The sequence below is a fragment of the Mycteria americana genome, chromosome 1 (assembly GCF_035582795.1).
Source record: "Mycteria americana isolate JAX WOST 10 ecotype Jacksonville Zoo and Gardens chromosome 1, USCA_MyAme_1.0, whole genome shotgun sequence".
NCBI classification, from domain to species: Eukaryota; Metazoa; Chordata; class Aves; order Ciconiiformes; family Ciconiidae; genus Mycteria; species Mycteria americana.
The window spans coordinates 134,079,773-134,092,222 of NC_134365.1; the positions used below are offsets into that span (position 1 = coordinate 134,079,773).

The window sequence follows — 12,450 nt, forward strand, 5'->3', positions numbered from 1 at the left end:
AGTGAAAGATCATCAGACATCTCAGAATGGACTTCGTTGGTTAGATGTCTTACATAAATTTAATGAGAAATGGCCAGTGTTTTTGCAAAGCCAGTTGATAATTATCAGCTGAACTTGACATTTCTGCTAATGGATTAATACCATTTATTTTACTGTGGAGGGGACCTTCTGTGTAGAGAAGCCAATTTCACTTTCAGTTCCAGGTGGAAGATAATACCCAGCATTATTTCTAGAGACATCTTCATTTAAAGTCAAAGATAATTTCAAATATAATTCAAATTATTGCAAATCTTTGGTATTCTGCCTGGCCAAAAATATAGTTATTTACTTAACTCTGTGATTAAGATGAATGCATCTCTTCTCTGTAGAAGAGTTGTTGCTCTTTGGGGAGATAAGGTTTGAGTTCTGTCTATCATTCATTCTTTTTATAAACTGCCTCCAATGAAATACATATGAAAACCACACATATTGCATTTCTTTTTCCTAGCCACAAATCCTGCATGCTCTGGTCTGCAGATCATGTTTGGTCTCTCATTTCCCATATGGAATTGTGGTGTTTGGCTGATGGCTTAATTTTGATCCTCCCTCCAGTAGTGGGAACAGAAGGAAACTCTTCTAAAAGGTTAGATTATTGCCACAGAACGATTTTTTTTTTTGCTGCTGTTAATGATATTCAGAAAGACCCCAAGCCTGATGGCTACAAGGGAATTTTAAAGTTCAACTTAAGCAAAATAAATGTTTCAATGGGAGGAATGTTTTGATTGGAAGTGGATTGAAAACCTATCAGATAATTATGGAAAAAATGGCTGTCCTATGCTCTTGCCAAGCTACTATTTATTTATACCAACTTGTGAACTGCCTTTGGTGGGATCTCAAGGCTACTGAAAAGCAAAGACCAAGGAGTCTTAGAAAAGCATTAGGTATATGGTTATTCTTATAATACTTGAAATGAAAGTATTAATGTTTTTAAAAACTCCATTGACTTTTGATACTCCAAGATATCTTTACTAGACAGTTAACAATAAAACATTTTTCTGTGTTTGGGTAGTTATTTTTGCATGAGTTTTCATTGCTGCCATGTTCAAGCACCATGATTGACTTTTAAAAATACAATTATTTCCTTGAAATTCCTGCTGGCCCAAACTCTTATAAGCTTTGTTGCACAACCTTTATGTGTAAGGACAAATTTGATTTATGATTCTTTAAAGCAAAATAAGGAGTCCTTTTCTGTTCACATACTGGTTGTTATTGCCTGAGTATGTCTACTAAATGGGCAGATTTACTTGACGTTCCATGAAACAAGGTAGCTGGGCAGAAAATGGCATTCTTGGCTCTACATGGAAAAAACCCTTTCTTTTTCTCTTGAAATTCCTACAAAGCAAAGACTCGAATCAAACCTTTTGCCTTTTTGTGTGTGAGGACACATCTTTGACTCTGGCTGGGCAGTCCTGGCTCCCCCTGCAAAGTTCTGTGACGAAGCAGCACTGTCTCTTTTTGAACGTGAGGTACATAATACGGTTGCACAATGTTGGCAGAACTTTTGGCCCAAAAGAATATGCCCATATCATTCAAATTAATGTTCTCATCCAGACGTGGCTAGTTGGTCAGGTCTCAAAACACTTGCTGGTTATCCAAGAGAATGTATCTTTTTTGCAAGACTTTTTGTCACAGAACCATCCTGAAAGTCTAGCTTCCAGGAGTGCAATTTGATATTTCTGAGGGTGACAGATTATAAGGAACTCGGCTGTGAAGCCCAATTTTTTTTTTTTTTCCAGTAAAGAGGATTAGCTAGAGGAATCAATGACCAAAGGGAACGATAGATTCACCATCCCTTGATATCTTCATAGCCAGCCCGAGTGCCGTTCTGAATGGTAATCAAAGATGGGTTGATTGGCTCTGTGCAGGGGTAACTGGGTGGCCCTCTGTGGCTTGTGTTGTGAACGGGCTGAGTGCGGCTGCTCCGATGGCGGCTTCTGGCCCTGAGATTCAGGAGCTAAAGGGCAAGCTCCCCAGGGAGGTATATCTGGTCCCGTGTCTGGAGTGTCGCTTTGCTGGCGTAGTGCCACCAATGCCTGGCACTGCACTGAAGGAGCAGTGCCACCGAAGGCTCTTGGTGCATAGGGGGACAGTGCCCAGCTGTTGGGGACAGCACTGGAGGCTCTTGGGCCAGGGAGCTGAGATGAGCCAAAGGACTTTGTGCAGCTGTGACTGGGCTGCTTCTGCCCTGTGCGGATGTGCTGGCTCCCTCTTTATCTGAGAAGTTGCGTGACCTTACCTTCATTCTCCGCCTGCCCTTCTTACTGCTGCTGCTTCGTGCTGTCTCTGTCAGCGCTTTTTGCCTTCTCTCTCTCTAGTGTTTTCCAGTTCTCTCCGAAATCATCCCACTGTCCCAACTGATATGCCTTTCCCTTCCTCCACGTATCACGCTCCGCTCGTCTGCCCCACCACTTCCCCTCTCCCCTCTCCCGTTTCTGTTGTGCCTACCTAGACCGTGAACTCCCTGGGGTCCTGCTACTCTGTGGGTATTCCGTAGGGTTGGCTTTTAGGTTAGTGCCATAGGGATGCACAGAAATATGCATTGTCTGACCTGTTTGTTCCAGCATGGACCACGAGGAGGTAAGTGCTTGAAGTAGAGGAAGGTAGATCCCATTTATCTACATTAACGCTTGGCTACATGCTCATTAATCCTGGGTGCTGTAGGTCCCACTGTAGAAAGTGTGATTAATAACAACAACAATAATAATTTACAAAGATTTTTATTTTAAGGGGAAAAAGCAGAGGGAATGTAAAACTGATAAAAGTTATTGTTCAGGTCATAAGGCTGAAAGTTACACTGAAATTAAAGTTGTGATGAAAAGTTTTTAATTCTGTACTGTTCTGTCTTTGCCTTTGAACAAAGATTTGTTTCTGAGGTCATGGTTTACACCTGAAGCCACCACCAACAGAGGACTGTTCTTCTCACGGCCATCGCTGGCCTATTCATCTGGCAATGGGGAAGGGAACAATTTTTAATATGACTTTGCATCCTGCAGAATTTCCTTGCTGGAGCAGCAGGAAAGACCAAGTACTACAGCACTGCAAGCTGGGGTCCAGCACTCCTTTTCTCTGTAGTAGCCTGACCATGCTTTCTCCATCCAGTGGAGAGAGAAAGCAGAACAGTGTCACCCCTGCCAGTCCTGGGCTGAGAGACCCTGAAATGTTTTCTGAAGTACATTGGTGTTTCCCTACTGCAGACTTCAGCAAGAGAAGCAGCAAGGGTCACTCTGGTGTGCAGGACTTCTGAGTACGTGTGTGAACCCTTGCTAAAAGGGAGGAGAGCAACAAAATCGGACGTGCCAGCAACAGTGGCTACATTTCCTTTTCCTGCTGATGTCCCTGAACAATTGCAATATTTAAATGTTAGCTGCTTCTTCAGGGTTTTGTTTTGACCTTAATATTTTTCAAGCTGAGGATTAGAGCCAGAAGATTTCTGTTGTTTCTGAGCTGTGCCTCTCTAAAGCAAATAGTCAGGGCGTGCACCTCCGCTGCACCGGCCCCTTCCCACCCACCTCCCTTTGGTGCGTCCGGGCTGTCAGGCTGTGTGTTATCTCCCACTGGGGGGACGAGGGACCTGCTCCAGTCAGTTTGGAAAAATAAGCGACTTTGGGCTGATGATTTGCACTGTGACGATCATCTTTGCTGATCGAAACATTGACTTTCCCTGGCAGGAAATGAACATTGGAGAAATGATGTGGAAGTGTTATTTTTTTAAGCATTTCGAAATGTGGGCTAGAGAGAGAAAGAAAAGGGTTTGCAAGAGGGGGAAAAAAAAGAAAGAAAATGACTACCCTCAAAATATATCTATTTTCTCTTGTAATGTTTGCGATGTGCTTTGGAAGCTGGGAAGATTAATTTTCTTTTTCTAATGCTGTTTGCCAGAGTGACACAAATTCTGCCTGTCTTCTCTCCTGTGTTTCAGTGGCAATGTGTGTGATGTGCGCGACTCTGGAATACTATTTAACTGCGGCAGGTAGGAGAGCACATGTCTTCTGGGAGAACTCGACTGCTGCTTTGTTTTTATTTTTTTGGAAAAGCTCTTCTCTCAGTGTAGTGTTAAATATACATATTTTTTTAAATGGCAAAATTTTAAAAGTGGATTTGGTTCAGATTCCCAGCCAAATGTGGTTCTGACCCTGCAGATGTTTAAACACGTGTACCCTGTGTGTTTATAGTGCATGTGACATTAACACGTTTTGATATCTCTAAAAATATTTTCAGACCATGCTCCTGAAGTCAGTGAAACTTTCTATGCACATGCAATTGCAAATTGTGTAAATTGGTTTTGATCCTCAGAAGATTTTTGATGCATCCTATTTTTAAGCCTAAATGAAAGCAGGCTACATAAACTGTACAGGAAACAGGGGTACTCACCAGCTAACTATAATCACCTATATTCAGGCAGAGACTTGTGTCTCCAGGGTCTCTCTATAGTCATTGGAGATAGAGATATTACTCCAGAGATGATACAAAGCACTTACTTAATTTAGGCACTTCGGGAGACTAGTCTTCTAATTTAGGTGCAAAAAATCAGGTGGCGTGAATAGCCCTCCCTGTTTTAATTCCTGGATGCAAGTCATCCAGAAAACGGTTGTTGCCATGTGAATAAATGACGGGAGTACTAACAGCACCGGTGGCTCCGACAAGGACTTCCCGCGCCCCCCGGCAAGCTAATTAACCTTCCCATCTCCATCCTGCGACACGAGCGTGCCGGGCTCTGCAGGGCTTTTGTGGGCTGCGCTCGTTAATATTGCCAGCGCACCCTCAGACCCTGGGAGGAAAGGTGGAGGAGAAGAGGAAATATTTTCACAGAGGCAGCCGCTTGATTTCTCCCCTGTTACGGGAGGCGACGAGCGCAATTCGTGAGCGCTGGGCGGGAGGAGGGACGTGCGTGAGCTCAGCTGGCGCTCGCCTCCCTGGGAGCAGGCAGGACCTTGGCTCCGGGAGGTGGTGGCCGCGGCTGTCCTGTGCGAGGCTTTCCTCTACAAAGAGTAGGAAAACACAGCTCGGGCACACCACCTTACCTCGGCAAGCCAGACAAAACCCATCCCTGAGTCCTTGCCCCACACTGCTGCCGGGCACGGGCTGTGAGCCTGGGGAGCCCTTTAGCACGCCGCACGCGAAAGGTGCCAAAGGAGGAGATGACTTTGCTCTGCATCTGCATCTCTCATCCACACGGGGACAACGCTAATGAGTTCGGTGTCTCTGCTACGGCCTCTAGCATGAATTTGTCCGTAGCAGAAAAAGGTGGTGGCTGCTGTTGAGCTGCAGTGGCACCGGCACTGGGGACCGAAACATGCCGGGTGGGGGGCATGTTGAAATTCATCTCTTAGTGCCACAGACTTGCAAACTAAGTCTTTTACTCTTGGAATTCCCCTGAGCAGAACAGACAGGACTCTGCACCCAGCAGCAATCCTTGGTGCAGAGCAGAAGGTGAGTTGTATTTTTTTGCTGTTTTCAGCCTCCCAAACTTTCATTGTTGTCAACTGACTGTGGAAGGTGTTGGTTGTCTCTGAAGCAGCATGGGCAGACTCATGCTGAAAGACTTAGCTCTCCTATGAAAGGATGAGTGGGAGGACTGGCACAGAGTTGAGCTTGATTAGTATTGAGCGTAAGTTTTTCCTTGACAAGTCTTTGGCACATTTCTGATTACTTGCCTCTTCTCTGTGCCAAGTCCTTGCAAGACATGTACTGAATGTCCGGTGCCAAACAATCTTTTTAAATATTAATCACTAAGAAAGCACATAAATTCTATGGTTCAAAAACTATGTATGTGTCATTTGATCTAAAACAAAACAACTTTGGGCCACACTTGGTTTCAGTTTCTTGTTTTCTGTGGTTTAGAGGTTTTTTCTCCCTATAAACCACTTACCCATGCAGACCAGATTATGGCTGGCCTGTGCTTGTGTGTAAGCAGGTGCAATTCTGTCATTAACCTTGTGCTATCACCAGCTTAATTCCCAGTCTTGGTGCTGGCGTGGATGGCCAGAATGAGCAGAGCTGGAAAAGCCTGCTGGATCTGGGCTTTCACGGGTGGCAGGGAGTCTGCACCACAGGTAACTTCCTCCTCCCGCCCTACCCCTGAAGAAGCCAACCCCGGGTGACAAAGGCGCACAAGGCCCTTTCTTTGAGGTGGTATCTAAACAGAAGCAAGGATGGCAGGAATGCCCATAGTCTTTATTTTGCTGTTGCTCTTCTTAGGGGTGAGGTTTGATCTGATACCTGAGCCTGAGAAAAGGTTTGCAAGTGGCTAAAGATATAGGACCTCTTTTGTCCTTTCCTTTCTCAAACAAGCCCTGGCCCTGAGTCTCACCTGGCCTGTTGGTGAATTGGTTTGGCTTCCTATACTGGCTTACCAAAAAAAAGAGAAAAAGACGTTTTCTGCTGGTTTTATGTGCGAGGGAAGAGCCATCTTGTGAAATCTGACTGTGAGCCTTACAGTTGAGCAAGGTTTACTCTGGTCAGGCTGCACCATATGTTCTTTAAGTCTTCAAGTCAAGTCTGGGGGAACAGTTCAGAGAAAATCTAATTTTGTAAAAAAAAAAAGATAAAATGTTGAAATGGGTAAGGTGATCCTTCACTGGAAGGGAATGCGTTCACTAGGCACAGCTGATAAATAGAAGACACCAATATTTTTACTTTCTCCTCTTTTCATTCAGATCAGTCAACTTTGACTCCCTAGTACTCCTCGATGATGAGATCTGAAGGCAGGAGGTCCACCCTACCTGAAGCACTTACAGCCGTACTGGAGTAGGAGGGGAAACCTGCAAGTAACCGGCCCAATTTGGAGAGTGACTGAGCTCTGCTCCCTGTCATGAGCCATTAAAACAGGGCCAGTTGTTCTGGTGCCTTCTCAGAGTCGGGTGGCAGGCACTAGGGCTTGAAGTTTCAGCGCCATGATGTGCTACCTGCACAGGCAGTGAGCAGAGCGATGCAGATCAGCGGTTCTCGTATTGCTTTTCATGTCTTCCCATTCTTCCTATTTCAAAGACAATATTCAAATGTATTTCAAAAAGTTCTGCACGCTCTTTGATGCCCTCAGATCCAGTTCCTCTGGGGACACAACAGAAATCTCTAGCCTATTCCCTTTATTTCTGCTCTCTGGGATTCTTCTGCCCATAGGCAGTAAGTTTTTTGGCTTCTCTGTGTGGGCAATGACTCTCATAAGATGTGAAGCCATTTCAGCCTAGTTTTGCAAGACTGCAAATTATGTCACTGAAAAAGAGGATATGGATTCCCCTGCCTCTGTCATCTGACAGTGTCTGAAGTCTTCCAAAAAGTCTCAGAATTTCCCTTTAAGTTGGAGGAGAAATCTTGATTAAAACTTGCCTTTCTCCTGTTGGCCTATGAGACCTTATGCTCTCTGAATCTCACTTCAGTTCACACTGATGGTGTAGAAGAAGCTACTGCTTTCAGGGAAAACACCTTGTTATCAACTTTCAAAATGTGCACCTTTTGAAATTAATTTTTGTTTGGCTTCAGAATAAAATCCAGGATTTTCAAAATGTCACCTTTCAAAAAATTTTGGGTGGGGCAAAGTTTCTAAAATTTTAATTTCAAAGCCCAGAAATGTGTTTTTCTATTTTGTACTTTCACTTGTATTTTGTTTTGATAATTTTCACTATTTTGTGATCTGCCAGTAGTGGTACTCAAGTAATTTGTACTGATCCTGTTAATTTATTGTAATGTAATAGAGATATTCTATTCTTTTTTACTTTTTAAGTTATCTAAGCTTTTTAAGCTATCTAAGTTATCCCTAGCCTAGGGATAACTTATCACAGGGGTAGCTATGTGGGACTGAAAATGTATAATAAACTTTTCAAGTATAATTTGAAATGGTTCATTTTAAAATATTGCATGGGAATACAAATCAAAATGAACATATTTTATGTAATGCAAATTTTAAAACAATGCCATTTGTGACCAGAAAATGTTGCAATCTGAAATTTTGGTGAAGCTTACCTCCTTGGCCTCTCTTTAACAGCTACTGTTCAAAGACATAGGAAAGCCCTCTGGTACTTTATAATTTGATAGGTTTTTTTTTTTGTTCTAGACACTTCTCCGTTTTGCTTAAAGATCACTGATGCAGCTAAAGAAAAGGGCAGATGTGAGATAATGCACATCTATTTTGAGCAAAGATTTGACCGGCTCTTTCCAGCCAACCCCCACAAAATAGATGACTATACACTTTTTGCTTAGCTCCATACCACTACTAAAGCTGCTATAATAGCAAGGTGATTCTTTTAAAATGTGGTTGCTGTGATGGGATGAGAATCCCAAAACAATTCATTGTGGAAATGCAGTCATCCTATTTGTTGCCAAGAAACGTATCCTGACTTCTGTGTCTACGTTAAGTGAGGTTAGCTCACAGTCAGGTTGTAAACTTCAGGCTATCGAGGGTGATGGAATCAAATAATACCGTGGTTCAACTGTGGGATATAGCTGTTCACTTTAAGTGGAAACCCAGGAGCATATCACGTCATGTCATATTTAGGTCTGCAGACCTGTGCTTTTCTTTGGGACTAACTCAGACACAGTACATGAATGGAATAACCATTAAAAAAACCTTCAGAGAGCATTGCTGAGACTAAGGAGCATGACTTTCCTGCTAAAATTAGCCGTGTTCGAGGGTATGAAGGGGGGAGGGGAGAAAGGAGTGGAATTAGTCACGGTAATGTCAGCTTTGGGTTAAATCCAACTGAAATCCAGTGAAGCATTTCTGTTTTCCAAGCGCTGTACCTTGCTTCTTTGGACAAATTAAGTACTGCAATTCTTTGACACCTCCAAGATCCCCAAGTAAGTTTAGAGGATCCTGCATCCACTCACATCCACTGCCCAGCTGAAGACATTTCCCTCTCTGATATCCTTCCAGCAGCTTGACCCTGCACCACTACAGCAGGGGCTGATTCCAGTCGAGTCACTTGCCTGGGAGGAGTGGTGGCATTTCAAGCCCCTGGCAGAAGGAGAGGAGCTGGAAGACTTGGGAGCGATTGTCATTCTCTGCCTTCATGCCCTGTGCTGGGGCTGGCCATGGCTTTCAGAGGGCTGAAGGTACCCTGGCTGGGAAACAGCCCCAGCCAGAGCCCCTGGTGGGGTGCTCCAGCCTCAAACAGCCCAAGGCTGCAGGGAGAGCCTGCGGTTCTGGCTCCTGAAAGCTGGGACCCCCCCGGGCCCAGAAAGCTTCTCACTTCACCCAGCAACATGATGTCAGGGAAGAAATAAAAAACCATCCCCCCCACCCTCCACCCCCTTCAAGTAGGCTAAGTGCTGATCTCTTATCACATTTCAGATGCTGTCACTACACCCGGCTGGGATATTTTCAGTGGAAATACCTAAGGAGAAATGAGAACAGTTTTGGTAAAAATAAATATCCAGAACTCAGCCTCCTTTGCATTGCAATGTGATGGGATTTGGAAAGAGTAAAAAGGTGTGTGAAAGAAAGAGCTTGTTTATGCAGGAAGCTGCTGTGAAGCAGGACAAACCGGGCTTCACAGCTCTGTGCTGCTGTGCCTGAGCTGTTTCCAGTGTTGGAGTCAGTCATTTGGAAACCACCTGCAGTGTAAAACCCATCCTTTCCACTGGGCTTTCTCTGCAAACCTCTCACCGGTGCTGCCATGAGACAGGCAGCACCGTTCCCTAGCCCCTCCGTGTTGTAGTGCAGACTTTCTCACCCCTTTAGCCAACATCTACTTCAGTCACTTAAAAATTATTTGTGCCTTGCTGTACTACATGGTTGGAGTGCATGTGTGCGCACACGCTTTGCAAGTCATTTGCAGCTTATAATACTTCACAGACTGAGGATGCTGCTGTATGTCTGCAAAATAGGAACATAGTCCCTGATAAACAAGGGAGACAGAGCTCGGGCTCGGACAGATGGAAGCTTGATTGCACCTCTTGCTGCACCTATATTCCTCAGAATTGGCCTCCTGTTGAAGAGGCTCTGCCATAAAGGCCTGGTGGCCACAGCTGGGCATGTTGGCCGTTCTCAGGAGCGGGCTCACATGAAGAAATATATACACTGCAGTGTATATAGGGGCTTCCTTCAGTCTCTGGAAAGCTCCACGGCTCCTACACCTGCTTTTCCTGGTTCTTCAGAGCCTTGTGAAAATGACAAGTGCTGACTATGTAAACAGACGCCTGATAGAATATATTCTCTCTGTAGACCACTCTTCCATTTGCACTCTGCTTTTCAATAGCCTTCCCGTTACCTTTGTGGTATCGACATGTGAGCAGGACCCCATGTGATAAGCACTATGCCTGCTCTGACCCTTGTAAGCTAACTTACCTCTTCTGGACACGGAGGCATATCCCACCCTTGCCACAGCGGAAGACGGTTTGCACGGGCAGTTACCCTAAAGCACTCAGAATACTCTAAAATCCCACTGTAGCCTACCTGGAAGCAGTTGGCATTCGCTTGCCGTGGTGAAGAAGTGAGGCTCTGTGATCAGCCGGCAGTGGCAAACGGATGGTGCCAGCTGCTCTGATGGCTGCATGTCAGCGTTCTCCCAAATCGCTGTCTTTCAGACACCGCTTATTGAGTTACTGCTTTCAGAGATGCCGGCCAGGAGACTCTTACACCAGAGAGCTTGTACACATCAGCGGGATCAAGGACACTCTCTTTGGAAAGAGAGCACAGCTGAATAAATAATGTATGTTTCTTTTTTTGTAAAATTGCTTTCCTTCTTCAGCAGGTTGAGTGTCTTTCAGGGTGCAAACCAGAGAAACTTTGGCCTTTGACTAAGCCCTGGAAACCTGGTAGAAAACAGAACAAAGTTTTGTGTTGTACTCCAGAAACAAAGCAGCAGCAGCACCGCTATCTCCCCTCCTACTGCAGCAGTTTCTGTAGGAAGCTAAATAATATTTACCAGATTTGTACGTGTGTCTCTAAGGAATTCTGAAACCACTTTTAGAAATACCTGTCCCTGTTTCAATTATCTCCATTCAGCAAGTAGCTCTATTGCTACTCAGTGGGGTCTGAAACATTAATGACATTTCCCAGCGGGGGCCCAGATGGATGAGGCAAAGTAGAAAGAATTGGTTTAGCCATGGAAAAAAGCATTGAAATCAGAAATCTCAAAGTTATGCTAAGTTTTGTAATTTTATTAGTTAATTTAACAGTTCATTTAACAACTGTTAATCAGTTTTTTAAAAATAATTCTTCTCTCTAATTAGAAACACTTAATATTATATTGGTATTCTTATTTAAACCTCATGATTGTCTTTCAGTTGTGAAAACTGTAAATTTAACCCTTAAAGTCGAATTAAGATCTTCGCCATTTTGAATATAGTTTTGTAATATGGCTATTAGATGTGCTGTGTAATTAATATTCTTAAATGAAGATGACCTTAGATTTACCTGTGAACCTGAAGAAGATCTTTCAGATATGTGTAGCTGAGACAAATTACTCATCCTACATTTTTTGAACTTGAATGAGCTTTCTAATCGACTCTCCCAAGTTTCAGATAATGTTAATCATCTAAAACTTTGGAAGAGAAGATAATTATCTGCTTTCTCAACAGGAAATTTTCCTAGCCTAGCGTAGCCTAGCCTGCCCTGTTTCCTGGTGTCAGGATGTAATAACGGAGTGTTTTCCAGAAGGATGTCGAATGTGCTCTGTTTACTAACACTGAACTAACACTTCTTACTGGAAGTTTGTTCTTGCTCTTATCCTCTCTCCCCACGGGGAGGATTGTTTGAGCTGTTCAGTTGCTAAATTACAGTAGGTTTTTTCCCCTTTTATTCTGTATGTGCCTGTCACTTGGTGTTTATTTAGGGAAAGGAAAAATGACGATTGCAGAATTGCACCTTGCAGAAGGAGCCTAATTTGCTGAGGTCTGCAAGGGTCAAAGGTCTGGGAGCTCCTACTTGCACGTCAAACCAAGCTGAAAGAAACTTTCATTTCCCACAGAAGTCAGCCTTTGTCCCTGTGCAACAACCTTCTGCTGTGCCTAGGAGCTGAATTTGCCAAACTAACAGGAGCAACCAAGTCTTTAAGAACCTTATTGTGCAAAAAGCTGATTGTCCTAAGCTTGTAGGGAGGGGGGCGAGTTGTAGATGCTCAGTGTTTAAGAGGGTGAATTCTTACTGCCTTTAATGCACCTGCCCATGTGGTTGGCTTTTTTTTTCCCCGTAGATTTTAAGGCTTTCTATCCCAGTATCTCATAAATACATTATTAATAAGTCAGGTACAGTCTCTTCACTGAATTCTCCCGAGTTGCTGTGGAGAGCACAACATACTGCTTTACTGCTGCTGCACAGAGCTGTGGGCCTGGAGGCATTGGATCCTATCATCGCGTTGTTCACCTCCTCATAAAGGGATAAGAAAGCAGGGGTGGGAGTACAGACTCTTGCAGTTCTATCCAAAGCAAAGGAGACCGAAGGAAAGGAGCGTCCGGCAGCACTAACCCGAGATA

General features: G+C 44.0%; 1 long non-coding RNA gene across 1 annotated transcript; it reads left to right on the forward strand.

The window, feature by feature from the left end:
- The first annotated feature begins 2,937 nt into the window (after positions 1-2,937).
- LOC142418829 (uncharacterized) lies at positions 2,938-7,625 on the forward strand. Its single transcript, XR_012778404.1, has 4 exons — positions 2,938-3,283; positions 3,959-4,009; positions 5,421-5,469; positions 6,696-7,625. It is a non-coding gene; the product is annotated as an uncharacterized LOC142418829 (long non-coding RNA).
- Positions 7,626-12,450: the final 4,825 nt, after the last annotated feature.